We start from the raw sequence: 20,187 nt of genomic DNA, 5'->3' as shown, positions 1-20,187 counted from the left end.
ATCAACCACTAAGCAAAGCAAGAATTGTGTAAGTTTGACATACTACAGAGGCTGAGGCCCTTCTCATTCACTTAGTTGAAACAATTAAAAACCATTTTTAAGGGATCATACCCATTTCTTGGTCAACATTCTGCCATAAAGTACAGAATGTGAATCCAATTAAAAGTGTGGAATAAGAAGTCCAATGCTAAGAACAGTCATTAGAAAAAGAGGAACTAAATTAGAAATGTATGGTCTATCTCACCAGTTCCTTTTTTTGAGGCAAATGCCTACTAGATATTCATGTAACTTGGGAATCAGAAACCACTAAAGTGTACAAGACCTGCCTTTGAAATTTGGCATGGAATAGAAGAAAAATCTCCTTTTATCTTGAAATACATATTCCTACTGGGAAATACAAAGGAAGGAGAACAAAGAGAAGAGCAGGTTGACAGCTCTGAGAACAGACCTTCCTCCTTTTTCCTTTCCCTCCAGAAAACAGAGTTTTGACCTTCTCTAGGCTAGACTCCAGAAACTTAGTCATAACTAACAGTATGTGAGAGGTTATTAGTTCAAAAATACTTTTAATGTAAACCTTCCATGGAAATTTTTACACGGTTTCTTTAAAAAATGATTTTTTTTTTTTTTAGTGAAAATGTATAATAGTACAGATGTTTATACTTTCTTTGACTTTGATGGGAAATTCACCTTACAATCCTAGAATATGTATGTCCTCATATACATTTGAAATTTATTTGGTTTTGCTCTGCTTCAGAAAAGACAATCTAAAATAAACACAAGTTCTAAGCAAAAAGATATCAGGTTTACCTTGTCTGGGAGTGCCAAGTGTGCAGTGAGCTTAAAATAAAGAACTAGATATAAAGTCTTATAGATCCTGTTTGCAAAAAGCAGCTTAACTTTTAAACATTTAAACTTTTAAAACATTTTCATTGGCCTACATGCAATGCTTTTCTACTATTACTTTTTTCTATGTTGGTAATAAGAGAACTGAACTAAGATAACTTCTTTGCATTGAGAAACAATTTTGTACATTGTTATTTCTGGGCTTTTACTTTCAGAATAAGGCTGCTAGTACATCACAAGCATAAAAGCAACCAAAAATTCAATTACAAATACAAATATAGGTAATGAAAAAGCAACAAAAATAGGAAAAAGAATGGTATTGATGGGAATGAACACTTTACTCAAACCCATTCTTGAAGACAAAAAGCAAACATAAGAGAAGCAAACACAGTACATGAGCAGAAGTCACTTTCCCCACTATGCCTAGGCTACAAAAATCAATCACAATTCCTTTTATACAGTGCTCACTATTGCAAGCAGTAATGAAAAGATAAAGAGGATCATGATAGAAAGAAATCTGTAATTTTGATCTGAAGGTCAAACTTTTTAAAATTGTTATTGAAAAGAGTATTCCAATTTTGCTGTTAACATCTATTTAAATAGATAAGGAACAAATATTGCAAATAGTTTTCAGTGTTTACTTACTGGAAGCATAGAAGGCTTTGGGCTGGAACGGGACCTTAAAGATCATCTAGGTCCATTCCCCAAATACTTTAGACTTTTAATTTTGCTTTCAAGGAGTTTTCAAAAAACTTCAGTAGTCATAATTCCATGGAACAGACAGTCTAGTCCATAAAAATTTCCTGATTATAGAAATTAATATAATATTATTGCAGAAAGATTTTCCCATAATTTACATTTGGTCCTAAAATTTATGGTACTGTAAGCTTAAAATACTCTGGCGTTTTTTAAGAATAATTGAGTCTTTTTTGTAAAGTTTCTAATAAAATATCAAACATTAAAGAGGCCAACACCTACTCTTTTATAGCTCTGTTGCTTCTTTCTGAAAAATGCAAATTTTCTTGGATCTAATACACCTTTGAGTTGCTGCTCTAAAACCAGTGCTTCCCAACCATTTTTCTAGTCAGACCAACTGCACCTCCTCAAAGTCGGCAGGATGCAGTCCTTCCCAATCCAATGGTGGCAATGGATAGAGGAAGGTGTCCTCCTTCATAAAGAAAACTGAAAACTACATTTACGCCCAGGTCAGGACATTGGAAATGACTGTGAATGGAACAAATTGTAAATAGAGAAGCCATATGGATAAGCCCTGTAGATGTCTGGAACTTTTCTTGGGGCAAAAGGAGGTTAACTGCATATTGCACATTCCTTATTTTATCTATTATATCACCTCTTTTATCCATTTTATCCATTAATTCCCTATTTTATATTTTTATATTTTTTCACTGATACTGAAAAGTTTCTAAAGTTAGATGACTGAAGTTTATATTTGTTTCAACATACCTTTTTTTTTAATTGCAACACAATTTAGCTAAATTTAATTTTCTTTATTTTCTAAACTAAAATTTAAAATATTCTAAAAAATATTGTCAAAATTTATTATTTAATTAGAATGTTAAATTTAAAATATTTCAGAGATATATTTAGCTGAACTTTCATATGATGGTCCCATAGTGGAGATTCCAGACCTTATTAGTCCTCAAAAGACATTTTTTCTATTGCATAGGTAAAATCATATTTCAATTCTATACCACTATTTCTCACCTCATTCACAATATAAATAAAAAATTCCTACCTACCTTGTAGAAACTCTTTATTTATCAGAAAACTATTTTTTCCAACCCTTTAATCTTCTCTTATCTGAAGTAAGATTTCTTTCATGTCCTTCTCTTAAGTCATCCTTTCTGATCTCTAATCTTTTACTGGGAACATAGGAAGTGCTCCATAAATACTAAGTATGCCTACCCATAAGACAAAACAATTATTTTTTAATTTTGCTGATTGTTTAGTAACTGGAGGATGCCTGCATGTCATGGGAATGTCATGTTATTCAGAGAAATTATAGTTTGTTGAAAGTGTCCAAATATCACCATGATTTTCACCACTGACACCAAACACCATATACAATTAAACACTCATTACTCCCCTTGAATACAGAAGATTCTTTTCTTACCTCATTTTAATTTTATTGCTTTAGATATGTTTACTTACTAAAAACATGCCACAATTTTCAGCTGTGGAAGTAATAATTTAATTATTTAAATTAATAAATAATTATTATTTAAAATATTAAGGAATAATTTAATTATTCTTTAAAAAAAAAAAGAAAAATCATTGTATGATCCCACAGCTTCTTAATTATCATTGTGCTGTTATATTTTTAGAGGGAAAGACAGTAAATTGTTTTGATACGATAACTCATTAAATATCTTTATTTAAAAATAGAACCTGGGCTGACTGGCTTCAATTAAGTCTCCACAGGAAGTAGAGACAAAATAATACAGAAAATCCTACTTTCTTTATGTCCAAGATCATATAAAGCCTGTATGCAGGGAAAATGTCTGTGCTCAAGCAGAGCATCTTGAAGAACTGGGACTGAAATTAATGACTAAGACTCAGAGCTCAAAACAATGAACAATTGCTTTTATTGTACTTCCAGTGTTATAAGAAGAAGGAAAAAAATACTCAAAAAATGAAAACGACTTTTTTAAACAATGTACTGTCCTGAAATACAATAGATCAGAGTAGCAAGTGAGCTGCAGAAAGAACTGCAGGGAGAATAGGAGCACACTGAGTTTTCCATATTACTATCAAAAGGAAATCCTTGGAATCCTGTTGAGGGGAGGGTGAATGAAGAGAGAATGTTTCCTGTGAACATATATTCACAAGGAACTCTAGACTTCACACAAGCTCTGATAAAATACTCTTTATCCAACACTCTGCAAACAAAATCTACTGCTAACATACTTCAGAATCAAGTTGCTATTCTTAGCAGTTTAAAACTTTTTCTATTTCCATGAATTTTTACCATTTATATACCTATTATTCAACATATTAAGAATGAATCCTAACCCACCTACATTGTTAATGCTGGTGAAATGAGGTAGATATATGCCTGAGCTGTAAATTTCAAGGGTAAAAAAATGAATTTCCTTATTCCATGATCTCTTGTTTAGAGTTAATTGAAGCAGCAGGGGATCACAGTAAGGTTACACATTTGAGCATGACTCCTTTTCCACCAGTAACTGTGCACTAATATTACTAATTCTTTTAAATTTTGTTGCCATGATCTTCATTCTACGACTCCACTAGATACCCCATATCTGTTTTTTGTATTCCCCACACAGTTTCTTATCTCCCACTGCACCCCAAGTGCTGTGTCCTGTTCTGGGTGCCCCACTGCAAGAAAGACTTTGAGGTACTGGAGCAGGTCCAGAGGAGGGCAAGGAGCTGGGAGCACAAGCCTTATGAGGAGTGGCTGAGGGAGTGGGGATGTTTAGCCTGGAGAAAAGGAGGCTCAGGGGGGACCTTATCACTCTCTACAAATGTCTGAAAGAAGGTTGCAGTTAGGTGGGAGTTAATCTCTTTTCCCAATTAAGAAGTGACAAGAGAAAAGGGCCTTAAGTAGCATCCAAACAGGTTTAGATTGAACCTCAAGAAAAATGTCCTCACTGAAAGGGTGATCCTGCATTGGAATAATTGTCCAGGGAAGCAGTGGAATCACCATCTCTGGAGATAATTAAAAGACAGGGAGATGTGGTACCTGAGGATACAGTTTTGGGTGGACTTTGTACTGATGGGTCAGGGATTGGATTTGATGACCTCCAAAGATCTTTTCCAATATTAACAATTCTATGATTGTATGATCTATATTATATCCTGGACCTTGGAAGCTTTTCTCCCAAGTTCTGAAAATAAATCTGTATGAAGGATGCATGAAATATCGAATGCTCATTTTACTAAAAATAGTTTTTCTGTTCTCTTTTTCTTGAAAAACATTCTTAGAAAAGTCTGTACCAAACAAGCCATACATTAATTAACACTTTAACTATTTTAAAACTAGCAGGTATTTGCCTGCCCAAAGGTCTGCATAACCAAGAAGGGATGAAGTTAATTACAAAAAACAATAGAAAATATTTTTTCTTTATGAGTATTGATAGAAGATTAGAAATAAACACTTATATTTTAAAGAATATACAGTGTATTCTAATGTTTTTCATTGAAATTATATATTTAAACATATTTATAATGAAAAAGTGGTGCAAAAAGCATAGGCTAATATTTATGTGTTGGAGAATGATTTTTTCCTAATACTATCCTGAATTTGATACCCACTTTTGATAAAATGCCTTCCAAATCTCTTTACTCTGACAGTTGGTTCTGCAATCCATTTGTATAATGACAGTGTTTATGTTATAGGAGCTAAAATTTTATCAATTATGTCAATTTTCATAAAACACAGTCTTTAAAGTTTTATAGCTTTTCCCTAAATAAACAAAACAGAACAAATGCCTCAAACCCAAAAAAGCACAATTTGAAGCTGAATCTAGCTTCAAGGCATTTAAGTGTTATTTGTTCCTAGAACACTGGAAAATAAAACAATTCATAGTTTTTCAAGCAATTTATCCTGGCAACATTTTAAAATTTTCTTCTATTTTTAATGTCTTATTTTTGTTTTGATGAGCCATACACTTCAACTGTTCCTCAATTTTAACTTTTTTTCTGATCAGGTTTTAATTAACAATCACCTCTCGACAATTTGCCTATTACTAAAATTCAGTAAAATTTCAAGGTCAATTCATTTAGGGAGAAGTTGAGTGAGAGGCTGAATTTTCACAGGTTTCTACCCAGTCTCTCGAGTCAATTATCCAGTGTAGTTCCCATACAATACAGAAACCAGAATGCTTTCCTACATTTCAACTGTCACCAACCAAGACTATTCTTTTTGTGAGCAGGATGCAGGATTACCACAGTCTTTCCCAGCCTTTTTCCAAGTCAGGCAGCACAAACTGCTCCCATCCACAACATGATTTTGATTTCTGAAGAGTTGTTAAGATTTTTTAGTGCTATTCTTCTGCGTCAGTCTCTTTAACAGCCGATGTTCAACAAATGGATGTTCTGAATCTTTTAAGCAAGAAGTTTTATGTTCAGTCTATAACAAGTGAAAAGTCACATGTACTCTGTGGAAACTATATGGAAATCATATCAGAGTTACTGGACAGAAGACTGTGCGTAACTACAAGGGGTAATGCTACAAGTAAATACACCACTCTGTTAATAATTCCTGATAGTCTACCAAAGTAGTTACGTAAGTATTTACTTTTATAGCAGTTGTGAAAGCTATTACATGAATTTACCTCAAAAAGACCTACTTTGTATACCTGCTGGAAAGAGAATAGACATTTCTCACAAGTGAATAATTGCAGAAGAGTCACATACAAATTCTGCTTTGCACTTTGCTAGTAGGGGGTTTGTTCAGGCAGATAATGGCCCTAGCAATTTAGAACTACTGCAATGGAGTAGGGAAGACATGGGCTGCTTTACACTAAACTAGCTCACTGACATTCATCAAAAAGAATATATGATATTTTGTGCTGGATAGCAAACAGCAAATCAATTGTCAGTTGTACGTTGGCAGCTGTAACCAGATTATAAGATTAGAAGGTTAATTTGCAGCTTGATTTGTTGTCTGACAACCTTGTTTGTGAGTTTAATATCTTGGTCACTTCAGAATGCATTGGGCTGGAACAGCCCATAACTTCATTACAAGCTGCTGGCATAGATACATTTTTCCTTAGCATAAATGATTTCAACACATTAGGTTATTTTATTTTTAGGTAAATAGCTACAAAACATTAATTTGCAATGTAATTTGGCTGAATGTAATCTACACTTGTAAACACTCTTGTTCTGCCTTAGACTGATACTCATTCAGATAAATATCTCAGATATTTGGGACTTTTAGTTTTTGCATAGCAAATTTTGGAACTCTTCCAAACGTAAATCACAAACCATGTGGAACTTTCGAAACTCATTCTTCGCATCACCAGGTCTCAAAATGTCCTTTATATCCAACCACTGATGTGGCCATTCTTACGCTCTCTATGTGTCATATGGGGCTTCTACTTGGCTTTGAAGGGAAGGCTCAGCTGCTGTGCTTCAGACAAACTTTTGGGACTGTTTCTGCTTTCCTACAAATAGGAAGAGAAGCAGTGGAATCTTCCAAATGTATTTGACTCGGGCTGCCACAGTTATCATCTAAATTTAACTGTAAACACTCCTCACAGCATAGTGCTTCTTTCTTTCCTTGGTTTTTGGTTTTTATTTTAATTTCTGTATACTTGAGGGAACTTAATGAATAATATATATTTATGTAAAAATAGCTGTCATTTATGCTCCGATGTATAAGCTAGAAATCTACAAAAGATAGGCAAAAAATAGTGAACAAGAAAGTAATTGTCCTAAGATGATAATTAACACATATGCAATGACTCTGAATGTTCTCATGATTCAACTACTCAGTTTTTAACGCTCACTGTGCCAAAAGAATGAATACTTAAATATTTTATTCTACCCCATCTGTTCAACTGTATGAATATTAAAAACATTCTCTCTATTCTATGCTACACACATAAAAAAATAATAATAATGACATTGAATTTATCACTATTCTCCAAAACACTTCTCTCAAAAATAAGCATTCCTCGATCCATTTCTATTATGGACACCATTTCACAATTGTGAAATCAAAAAATAAAATACTGTCAAGAGACACCAAGACCAGCAAGAATATTCTCAGATATTTACAAATAACTTTGGGATATTATTTACTCATAAATGTGGACAAGGTACAACAGAAAATGTAGGCAATACCCTCCTTACTTGAACTAATGATTTCTCTGCTTCAGATTCAAATTCCCTCTCCCTTTTGAAATTGCATCATACTAGGCAGCATAAATAAAACCCTCTGCAGAAGATTTATGCAAATATTTTGCAGCTGATACTTTTTTTTTTCATGTTTGTTTGGGGGTTTTTAATAGTAGCCCTGTGAAGTTTGAGGGTAAGGACACCTCTGCATTTGAAGAGGGACTATGCTAATATGGACTTAAACTTCTTTCTGTTACTGAAGCATGAAAAATATTACCAAAACTATTGTGAAAGTATAGAAATTCTTAATAAGTCAAAATTCAAACAAAAAATTATCATCATATTTTTGATGACCAGTTTTAAAACTTGAAATATTAGAATTTTGAAATTTATAATTACTTTTTAACCTTCCTGTGTTGGAACTATCCCTATTGTAAAGCCAGTCTCCATGAGGACTGAATGGAGGTCCTTATTTCCAAACATGGAGAAGCATAGGTGAAGCTTAGAGTATAATCATCAAGTAGAACATGATGTAAAAGAACTTACCAGAACTGCTTGTCATCCTCAGCCTAATATTTTGCAGTCTTGTTAAAACCATTATTTTGTGGTCTACTTCAGAGCTATGAATGCAAAACTGTCATACTTTGACTATGTTATTTCATAGTCTCCATTTGCAGCAGTGAAATGCCAGTATTGGTTGCATTTAATGCTACAATTCAAGTGGCAAAATGAAGAATTTTACCCTCTATCTGCAGAATTAACAGTGAAAACTATTTAAGATGAAGAATTGCCTGTGTTAGGGATGCATTATCTCATTTTTAGCTGGAATTGAAAATTCCCAGTTAAGCAGTGGTGGCATGATGAGATTTCATGGCAGTAGAAGTGGTGCTGAAAAAGACTGGGCCAAGGTGACACTAGGATGAACTCAAATCACAGAAATTAGTTACTAGAATCTCATGGAGATGATAAATTATTTAATTTCTTTTGCTACAGTTAATAAAACCCTGGTCAGTATCTACCATAGTTCATTAAAGTCTTATTTTTTCATTTACCTTGGTGACCTTCATATAATCTTGGCCATGTTGAGGTAAGGATGTATTTCCCTCATATCTTACTACCCATTAGAGTTCCACAACTAATTCTTCTACCACAAGCTAAAAAAAGTATTGAGTGTAATTCTGAAAAATATGGATTTTATTACCAATCTATCTTTTATTTATGCACAATAAAAAAAAAGGTTCCCTAGCATTACTTTGTAGCAATAAGCTTTTGCAATTGCATATATGGGAGACATGAGGTTGGTGTCAACTATACCACCAGCATCCTCACCTGTTACCAAATTTTGCAACCAAAATGCTGAAACAAAAGTCTAGTTCCAGTCCATTATCAACATATGTTAAATCTACAGAGATCCCACATGTTAAACATAGTAAAGAGAAGTTAATTCTCAGTTGTGTCTGTTTCTGGTCTTTAAAATATCCCCACATATGTTTTTAAATGAAAAATAAAAAAACTCTCCTCACCTAACCCAACATCTAAATACTGATCAAAGGTTAAAGTCAAAGTTCCAGGTTAGGTCTACCTTGAAGGTGGACCTAAAATTTCTGCATTTTAGGATTCATATTTACTTCTGGTCATCAGGAGGAGAAATGCTGGAGGTTTATACAGATGATTTGGTCTGCAGGAAAAAGGATGACACATGAAATTAGCTGATATTCTTTTCTCCTGGAGAAAATAGAACTATAGAATAAGCAGAGAAATAAATTGCCAGTGCTGTAATGACATCCCTCAAATATTAAAAACAACCCCAAAGTTTGCAGTTGAGACTGTATTGGTTACATTTATGTGATATAAAAAGGGATTAGATTTAAGAACTTTAACAGAAAAAATAGGTAAGGACAATCTTTCTAAAGATGGAGACTAATCCTAATGCAAAGTCCCAAGAAACCAAAACAAATGGAAAGATTCTATGGATTTTCTTGAGTTTATTACTTTCACCCATTCCTATAGCCTTCCCCTGATTCACTTATTTTTACCTGATCTCACAATAGTTTCCAAAGCTTGACTATAATTTCAACAAGTTATATAAATTTATAGCTGATTTAGAAATCCCAGCTGGAAGGTGACACATCAAATTTCATGAGCCTGTGCAACTTCTGAAACTTTAAAGGAAGAGTAACTGGTGCCTGAAGGAAAAAATGTGTGACTAGCAGTACCAACAGGGCAATATAAGATTTTCCAGGTTCCACAACATCTTCACGATGTCTAGCAGAAAATCATAATTTTTTAAAGCACAACAGAGTGTTCCTCAATCATAGAAGGAAGTATTAAAGGATCGGTGGATGGAATCCTCATGGAAGGATGAGGATGTCAAAAAGGAAAAGATACTCAAGACAGTTCAAAGGAAGCATGCAACCTTTTTCCCATTTGAAAAATATGTGAGAAAACAATGCAATCTGTATATGCAAAAACCACCTCAAATACTGTTAAAAAGAGTTATTAAACTAATTTTGTGGGTATTTGTGAATTTTGAACATAGCTACAGATATCCAGTTTATCTAGAATAATTCCTGCATGTCTAGAAAAACACATCAAGCATACACATAGATGTTTACACAGACTGACATAATTATTTTTAATATGAATTAAAATTGATTATTTCAGCTCCTCAAACATTTTAAATCCAGCACATTAGTATAGCACTTCAAAGTGAAAATTCTCACATTACGTTATCTCTTTACTTTAGATGCTGTTAGATACAATGACTTTTAAAAGCTATAATGAACCCATTCCCTCAAAATGTTTGCAATAGCACTGCAATAAAGGCCAAAATAAAATTCATATATAAGAAATATACATACTCATATATCAGACTTCAGGTCTTAAATCTGTACCAATATTTAGTAAACAGCAGCCCACTGCCCACTTACTTTTAACTTTTCTAGAATGAAAACACAGACAACACTGAATACAGCTATATTAATCTACTTGCAGATGTGCCCTTCCCAATTTCCAACTGGGTGCAATGAAGGAAAGCTATACTCCACCTCTTTTTAGCATTTTGAAAGTAATACATAAATCAGTTTCTGAATCCCCACATAAATGTGGGTTTGATCCTTTTATGTAGCATCACGTTTCTGAACAAAAGAAGTGTTAGGCTGAGGAATTATTCTTATTTGTGCTCCATCAATTCAGGGATTTTTCATTCCCATCTGCAATGGCGTAAACAGTCCCATGAGGGACTTGTTCCCAGGAGTGGCTCAGGAATTAATAAAATATCTTGCGTAGTTAGGGACTCAGAAGGATCACCAATTCCCACTCCTATTCAGGTACCTTTCAAGCACCACTCTAACCAGTTGCCTACTGTCCCACACGGCACTGGTGAGAGCACACCTGGAGTACCATGTCCAGTTCTGGACTCCTCAGTAGAACCAAGACCTGGACATACCAGACAGAACCCAGTGAAAGGCTGCAAATCTCTCCTCGAGGAAGGCCCAAGAGAACTGGGAATGCTCAGCTCAGGATTCTGCCAGTGTGTACAAGTACCTGAAGGGAGGGTGTGAAGAAGATGGAGTCAGGCTTTTTTAGTGGTGTTCAGTGACTGGACAAGGGGCAATGGGCACAGATGGAAACAAAGGAGCTTTTACCTGAACACATGGAAACACTTTTTACTGTGAGGGCAACTGAGCACTGGCACAGGCTGCCCAGGAAGGCTGTGGAGCTGTGGAGTCTCCACACCTGGCCATTTGCAAATACCATCTGGACCTGGGTCTGGGCAACCACCCCCCTCTAAATGATCCGGCTTGTTCAGGGGAGTTGAATCAAAAGACCTGCAGAGGTTCTGTACTACCTCAACAATTCTTTATTTCTGTAACTATCATCTAGAAGCTACAGCTTATTGCAGGTATTAACCTTTTTATAAAATCCTCTTAAATGCACTCTTCAATGCAATATTAGTGTGCTAAAGAATTAATAAAATACTGCTCTACTAGTCTGCAAATACAGTACACTGGCGTTCATATGATAAACAGAGGGCAATGGCAAATTATACCTTTCAAAATTTCAGTTCTTTGAACGACAGAACATTTATTTTTTGGTGAAAATTTCTAGCTGTGGAAGTTTTTATCCAAGAAAAGCATAATTTTCTAGAAATAAATAACAATTTAAAAAATAACCTATATTTTTAAATATCCCACAGTCAATATGACTTCAATTCCAGTCAACCAGCCTCAGAAAGAATACAAGGGACAGTTTGTGTCTAGGTTGTTTCTAGAAACTGCTAGTGATTAGTCTCAACTGTGATTTTGACATTTTTACTCTCTGCTTACTAACACATACTTCAAGGTTGCAAAAACTGATTAAAGTGATAGCCCACTGAGTTGCTTCAGGCTACAGTTTCAGCTGACACAAATCATCTTTCACTGGACACACTTTATGGTTTCTAATATAAAATGATTTGTTGCAAAGGCAGGGCTTGCATTTTACAAAATCATCATTAAACTCTTGCACTGGTCTAAAAGTTTTAAGCAGGTACAATAACATGAGCTTATCTAGATAAAATGCTCGAGTTAAAATTGTGTAATCCTATCAGAGTTACTATACCTCTAAGAATAACAGTTCACAAAATCTTGCTTGTTAGTTTGTGTTTGGTGTGGTGGATTTAGCAAGTATTTTTAATGGCATTATTGTTTAAAAAAATCTACTTAATACAATTACATTTTAAAAGTAAGTAACATACAGAACTTTTGATATTTAGTGGTGAAATGGGTGTTGGCAGTATTCAAAAAAAACCCAAACAATAACAAGGTAACTTCTCTATATATTCAGCAGAAAATGAGCCATATAGGTTACAGTAACCATTATATATATGTCTTGATGATATAATATTTGAGAGTATTAGTTCTTTATTAAAATTGCTGTTAATTTAAAAGGAGCTTTAAAATAAAAATAAAAAATACTACATCCAGTACACGTTGAAATTTCATAAATCTGAAAAAGACTGTATTTGATATATTAGTGTATGTCCTTTTAAGATAAAAGATAATTCAGAGACAATTGTGATTATCTGATGAGAATGTGATTTAATAAAATTTTTAATAAAGAATTTTAAAGAGGAAGCTAGATGACATTTCTGAAAATGTACTGGAGTACAGTTAGACCTGATTTGTCCATACTTTCAATAAAATATATGGAATTACTTTTTCATGACAGAATATTGACTAAGTAAACTCCAGCAGCTTCAGGGGAACCATTTTGGATGCATCATATTCATTCTGTAATGACCTGTGTTTCTTTTTAAATTTTTCTCAGGCAACCTGACAGAGCTACTATGAATGATGCAAGAGAATCATTCAAGTTGTCAATGTTTTTAGGCAGACTTCCAGAGCCCATGCCACTCAGGTCCTCACAGTCAATCATGGAAATTAGCTGAAGACACTTCGTGAAAAGAAGTATTGACATCCATAGAAGCAGTAAGTAGTAAACAGTTATTGAAAAATTGTAGAAGGAAGCTAATGAAAACAAGTGCAGTGCATCTGTCAGTGCTGTTAATGAGCAGTTATATTTCCTGAATTTGCTAAAACATCTTTCTTTGTGGGGAAAAAAAATCAGCAATGTCCATCCCTGACATAATTAACAATGCACTTGTCTGGTATTATGAAGAAGTGTACAAAAATTTTAGTAATAATGAGAACTGCCAATACATTTGTAAATTGACACTATCTAGAAACTGTGATTAAAAGGCATATTCAGTTTTACTGTTTCAAAATGTTCTGTGGTTGTGAGACAAGATTTTTTTCTGCACATCAGAGTTAATTATAAGAATAAACTTGGCATATAATATTTTCTATCAGAAGCACCCAGTATTTCATATAGATCTTCAAAATTTATTTTCAGCAGGTACATATTGGGATGAAGTCAGATTAAGTTAAGAATTTAATTATTGCAGGTCTACTAATACTGGTAAGGGATTAATGCATAATGCTGGATTTGTTAAAATGCCTTTACTTTGGAAGCAATGTATTTACTTACATTTTAAAAACCAAAAAAACAAAACAGAACAAAAAAACCAACCAAACTTCCCTCCCATCTCCCTCAAACCCAAAACCTGTTACTGCTTGAAATCCAGACATTTTGGCATAACAAAATATCATAAATAAATAGCACAGTTTTAAATTAAAAAACCGGTAAGATTGCAAAATACAAAAGACTTCATTTTTATTAGGGCAGCATGGTTGCTTTTCAACCAGATAGCCTAATCCTCCAAACTATTTGCCCAGTTGAATAAAAAAGAAAAAAGAGAATGAGAGAAAGAATGTGAACCACTGATGAGGATGATACCCTGTAAACCAAGATGTCCTGTTTCTGCTCTCAATGTTAACACTGACATGACTGGTGACTTTGAAGCAAAATCAATTCAGTCTATTCCATAACGGCCTTACTATCCATAAAACCAGATATAATATTGCCTCTTTTTCCTACAAGGTTTTATTATAATATTATACTACATGCTAATTATGCTAAATATGTCCATGTTGTCATTTGCAGTCTGAATGGGCAGGAAATGTTATTAATCAATGAATATGAAAAAAAAAGAGTGTGAGTGAATCATAATGGATGTGACTCAAACAATATTTTGATGACAATTTACAATGCCCCAAGTAATTTTTTTGGGGAGACATTTATCCTTTAAAACATCATTTTAACAGATCCTAAGTTGGCATTCTTCTGTAATAGAAGAACACCATGTGTGGTAATGCTCTAGTAACACCATACAGTGCCCCTTGAGATTAATATAAATACCTAAAAACCAGTGTTATCAAAATCATTTAATGACCTTTGAAGTGCTTTTAAATCACATCCTAAAACGTTCCTTTGTTGTATGACCAAATCAAAGCTCTACTTTCTAAATTAAACCTTATTTTAACAGTACTTTCAGACTTCAATAGCTATTTTACAAAGTTCTACGTTCATTTTACATGGAAGTGTGCAGTTGGGAAATCCTTTATCTATAAACCCAAATCCCTTCTCTTTAAAAGTTGTTTGAATATTTATGTGTGCAGAGACTTCCATAATTTATATTTTTGACATTAAGTCATTATACAACCCACTGAAAAAGCTTAATTAATTGGATAAGAAAGTGTCTGTAGATTCTCAAATTACTCTAAACATGCTTTAAATATTTTAAATTAGAGTTTCCAATTAAAATTGTACATGTCATATTGTCTTATGTAATTCCATTGCTCATTTTTTTGAAGATAGAGCTTCTGCTAAAAAAACTGCATTGATGTGAGCTGAGCTCAATTAGTTTCTGATGTTCTGCCAAATTACCTCATTACCTGTCATACTAGCACACTACTGACACTTGCAAGGCTGAATTCTTTACATACACATTAATCTCTTTCTTCAAGAAAGTCTGGTGAGTAAAAATACAAGATTAGGAATGTGATTTATGCAAATTATCAGCTACCTGATGAAATATCTAGATTAAAAGAGGTGATAAGAGGAGGTACTTTGTACTCCATTCTCTGGTATTTAGAACTATTTCAAGCAAAGAACTTGCTAAATCCCACCTAAGAGTTTTAGATACATTGGTTGCTCAGGAAATTAATGAGTATTTTAACAGCGTGCAAAACTCACAAGTGCAGAATGCCCACAGTTCCAGTTGCTTTCATTCACCTTGATACCCTTTGATTTGAAGCATCACATAGGTGTGAGACATATCCTCAGCTATGGCATTGAGATCCCACAAAAACTGTTGAAGGCTCGACAAACCTGTCAATCCATTTCAATTTCAAAATCAGAAAGACCAGGCTGCTCTTAGACATGCTCCTGTTCAGTATGTTGGAAATGACGGTGTTAAATGGACACTTTGGCAGCCAAACCTTCAGTTCATTTGGCTTTGGCTGACTCAATACAGTAAGGGCATTCCATTAGGAAAACAGGAGTCAGCCTGCCTTGGCAATATGCTGTTCTGCGTAACACGTTATGGATTTGTTGAACAATGCTACTTAAAAGATCAGCTTTCTCAGATTCAACTATAAACACCAACGTGCACTCTATTTTCAGAAATATTTCTTATTTTCTGAGGATATGAACACAGAAGACACTGTTGGGAATATTTCTCTTGATATCTTTAAAGTTTGAATAAATTCCAACTCTTCTGCAAATCTACATTTTGCAGGAAGGTGCTCCTATCACAGACTTGGTTTAAGGTATGTCTTGTAGGAATTGTATAACACAGTTCAGTCTTACAGAGCATGAACAGAGCACGATCGGTCTCCTAAACTGGGTGATCAGGTAACTAGAATTGTAGTATGCACCTCTGAAGGCAGGAATTACATATTTTGATCATGGCTCATCAGACAGTTTTTAATTATCTCTCTGATCTTTTAATTCTGATCATACCCATAATGCCTTTTTATCTGTAAATTAATCTGTAAAACAGCCATTAACTAAAATGCTTTTAGTGACAAAAAACCCCAAAAGCCCATGTATTTTGTATCTAGATTGACATAAACATCTCACAGGAAAAAGGTATGAAAAATTTTACTCTAAGAGTTGTTTGCCAAACACTGGAGTTTAAATCAAAGTCAAAACCAACAAAACCTAACTTCCTCAGGGCAACTGAAAATATTCCCATATTCTATATATAAAGTTCTGAAATTACACACAGTAGAAAAGAATACTACTTCCTCTATGTCCTACTACTGCAGAGAGTAAATTCTGCATACAAAATAGAGATCCATAACCTTCCTAGCATAAAACCAAGGAAAAGAATATGAAACAAGGCTCCAGAAACAGAGTAGATAAACTGGCTTTTTAAAATATTTCTGAGTTCAAATTTTTTTTGTTATTTTTTTTGGATTCTGCCAACAAAAGAGGTGACTTGCAACAGCTGTCATCTCCCCCATCATATTAAATACTAACATTAAAGATAAGCTGAGGGGTAATAACTTTATTTGCTGCTAATGTAAAATATCATGACAACATTTCTTAAACCTCAAAATATCTTTTTCTTGAAGACAACACAGTTTAAATATAAAGAAGAAACATATTTCCTTGAAATTTGTTTGATTTCATTTATTTTTTAATACTGGATAAAAAGTTCTACTCTGAAAACTGGTAATACTTATTCTGCACCAATCAATGATCTGACCATCTAATTTCTGAGGATTAGTGCATGATTAAATTTCCAATTTGAAAACAAAGAAAATATATGGATATATTTTTCTTCCATTCTTAGCGAAAATTCTCAGACAGCAGTGAATATTTATGCTTCTGTTGGAGGAAGGGAGAGGTTTACTTAGCATAGCTGGAGTATGAAGCAGGTTTCTGTATTTTCCCAGTGAAATGCATACCTATTTGAAACATTACTGTAATCTAACACCGAGGTCTCACAAGCTATCTTGTTCATTTTTAAACTTCCATTGATTGTAGTATCGAACTGGAGGCTTGAAAATAATCATTTTCCCAATACCCTTTTTCTCTTTTTCCACTTAGAAGATATTAGACTCTCCCCAACCCCTTTGTTTGAGTAAGCTGACATTAGAATTGATGTCTTTAAATAAAAAAAAAAAAAAAAAAAATTCAAGCTCAGTATAGCACCTATCTTGTCAAATATCTTAACACACAGAGATCAAACATAGCAGACTAACTGTGGGAATAGCATTTGTTAATTAATTGATGCTGCAATGCCAACATGAGAAGCACCAAGCATAGTGGATTTTATTAGTGTCTGAAAAACTTACAGCTTTGTTTGTCTGTTAATTAAAAAAAAAATAAAATTGGTGATTGAGTGCCAGGTCAAAAAAAAATACACTTAGAATTTGGCAGATTTTTACCATAAGAAAAGAACAACTTTAATTTTCAAAGCCATCCATAATTTTAAAACACAATATACTTTCAGGTGATGCGAAAAAAGGTTTTGGCTTTTTCCAAAATCAGCATATTTTATCATTGAGAGTGTGCATTTATTTTTCTGCATAGGTAATAACTTTACTTACATATTAATTTCTAACAGTCATAACTATCTATATAATAATGTGTTAAAGTGAAATCTCATTTTTCTGAGTCTGTGCTTTAGTTTGCAGATTTATTCTCAAAATATATTTTCCTATCCATAAATATTTACGTCCAGAAAAGGCATGTACCTTTATCCTATCTAATTTGACTTTATTTTCAATAGGTCTTACAATAGATATTCAGTCTTACAATAGATATTCAATGAAACTCTCTTCCAAGAATCAAGACTGGAGTCTGGACTTTCAGACCTCTGCCATGTGCAGAAATCTGTATTTCAGAGTGGACACCTCTGTACTGCAGGCAACTGCTGGAGCTCATATTGGCAAACATAGAGGAACTGGTCAGGAATATGAAGGTCAGTGCAGTCTTGGCTGCAGTCACCATCTGAGACTGGACTTCAGAATTCTGAGAGAATGGAATTAAGTGACTAAGGATAAAGTCAAAGTTTTTTTCCTGGAATTAACCACTAAGGTCTTCCTTAAGAAATTGAGTCCTGCTGAGAACAATAGGAAGTCATGCCTAATGAACGAGCAGACAGAACAAAAGTGAGCTCCAACCTCCCATCTTTAAGAAGGGCAAAATGGAGGATCCAGGAAAGTATAGACTAGTCAGCCTGTAAAAATGCAGGTGTTAAATGGTAGATGCTGCTGCCTAATTCTTGTCCCCAACAAACCTCTCCTGTTGAAATGCAGGCTGAGTTAACATTCAGGCAATGCAGTCAAACCTCCACTCAACACTCACGGTAGCTGGCTCAGTGATAGAGGCAAGAAAGGCTCTTTTGCAGGGTTTTTTTTACTCCAGCAGAGCAACACAGTAACGGAAGGGAAACCCTGCAGGAAAGAGGGAGAACCATGTGCAGCAGGCAGCTTAAGAAGGGGAAAGGGCGAGGGGCAGAGCTAAGGGCTGGGCAGAGGGCACTGGCCTCCAGGGAAAGAGGGATGGCCCCAAGGGATGCCAAGCCGGTCAGGGGACAGGGAAAGGAGAAACCAGCAGAAGTTGTGACACAAAAAGTCCATTTGGGAGTTTGTTTTTCCTGACAGGAGGGCTAACTCTATGGCAAATAGTTACTGCTGTTTCCAAGCCTGGGGACTTGAGGATTGACCAAGAGAAGAGAGTTCATGGGATACTACAAGCCTGAACTCAGTTCATTGAGCGGTGTTGGAAAAACACCCCTCAAAACCCTATCCAAACACATTTAAGGGCAAGAAGGTGAAAATTCCAGGCTAGCCTGGATTTAAGAAGAAGAAATAATGCTTGGCCATCATGACAGGTTACTGTAATGACATTACTGGACCTGGGGACACAGTAAATATCAACTTTAAGAAGGCTTTCCACACTGTTAAAACAAAAACAGAAACACAGGACATTCAATTTAAACATAAGAAAAATCTTTTGTACTGGAAGGTTCATCAAACCATGGAACAGGTTACTAAAAGAGGCTGTGGAGTCTCCATCCTTGGAAATATCTAAATCCTGACTGGATATGAACCTGAGCAACATGCTGTAGTCTAGTTCTACTATGATGAGGGAGGTTGGAGCAGTCAATCTCATGAGATCCCTTCCAACCTCAGCTGTTCTGTGATGTTTTGATTCTGTGAATTAGTAGCAAATGTCATCAAATGAGAAAATCTCATGTGTCTCATTAAAAGCATGGTACATGTCATACCTGAATTATGGTGGATATTATTGTGGCCTTACAACTGCATGGCTTAAAATGACACTGAAGAAAATGATAAAAAAACTTATAAAGACATTTAGCTCTGCTAAACCCCCCCTGTTTTTTAAATACACTGAAAATAATTTTGAAACACTTTCAGAAAAAAAGCACATTAATTAAAGTTGAAAATTATACTTCTAACAGAAGTTCCATGAATGGCATTGAAAAATAAAACTTTAAAATTGATACTTGTCTTTTCAGATATAGAAGAAATTAACCAGAAACTGATAAACGAAAGAAACACCAAGAAATCTGAGAATGAGAAACTACCATTTAAAAATCCCCATATATATAGAATGTACAGGTCTGTTAATGAACTTTCAAAGTTAGGAATATAGTTTCAGATGGCAGAAATATTTACCTTTGATATTAGCTATCTGCCCCAAAAAATGAAGAGAGTAATATACAGATTAAGCATAGAAATCAGTTAAGATGCCCTGAAAAATTATGTGTCCCAAAGTTACACTATTTCACTTGGTATTTGTCTTATACAGAAATCTTTGTTTCAAAGAAAATAAGACTGTATAAAATAAATAATTTGCTTCGCACTTTCAATCTGGTTTTCATGTTGTCAAGAAAATTAAATACTGTTCACTTCTCGTGTGTCTGAAATAAATTCCATAGTTTTTGATTTTAATAGGGATAAAAATGCAACTTACTCATCCCAGCTTCACTATAGCCTATACAGAATATTTTGCAATATATTATAATATATAGAATATTGAGAGGCCTGAAATCATATCCTTGCTGCCCTACATTTTAAGTTGCCACTGGGC

The sequence above is a fragment of the Serinus canaria genome, chromosome 4 (genome assembly GCF_022539315.1).
Source record: "Serinus canaria isolate serCan28SL12 chromosome 4, serCan2020, whole genome shotgun sequence".
Lineage (NCBI taxonomy): Eukaryota > Metazoa > Chordata > Aves > Passeriformes > Fringillidae > Serinus > Serinus canaria.
The sequence above is the reverse complement of the archived record's forward strand: the minus strand, read 5'-3'. Positions refer to the sequence as shown.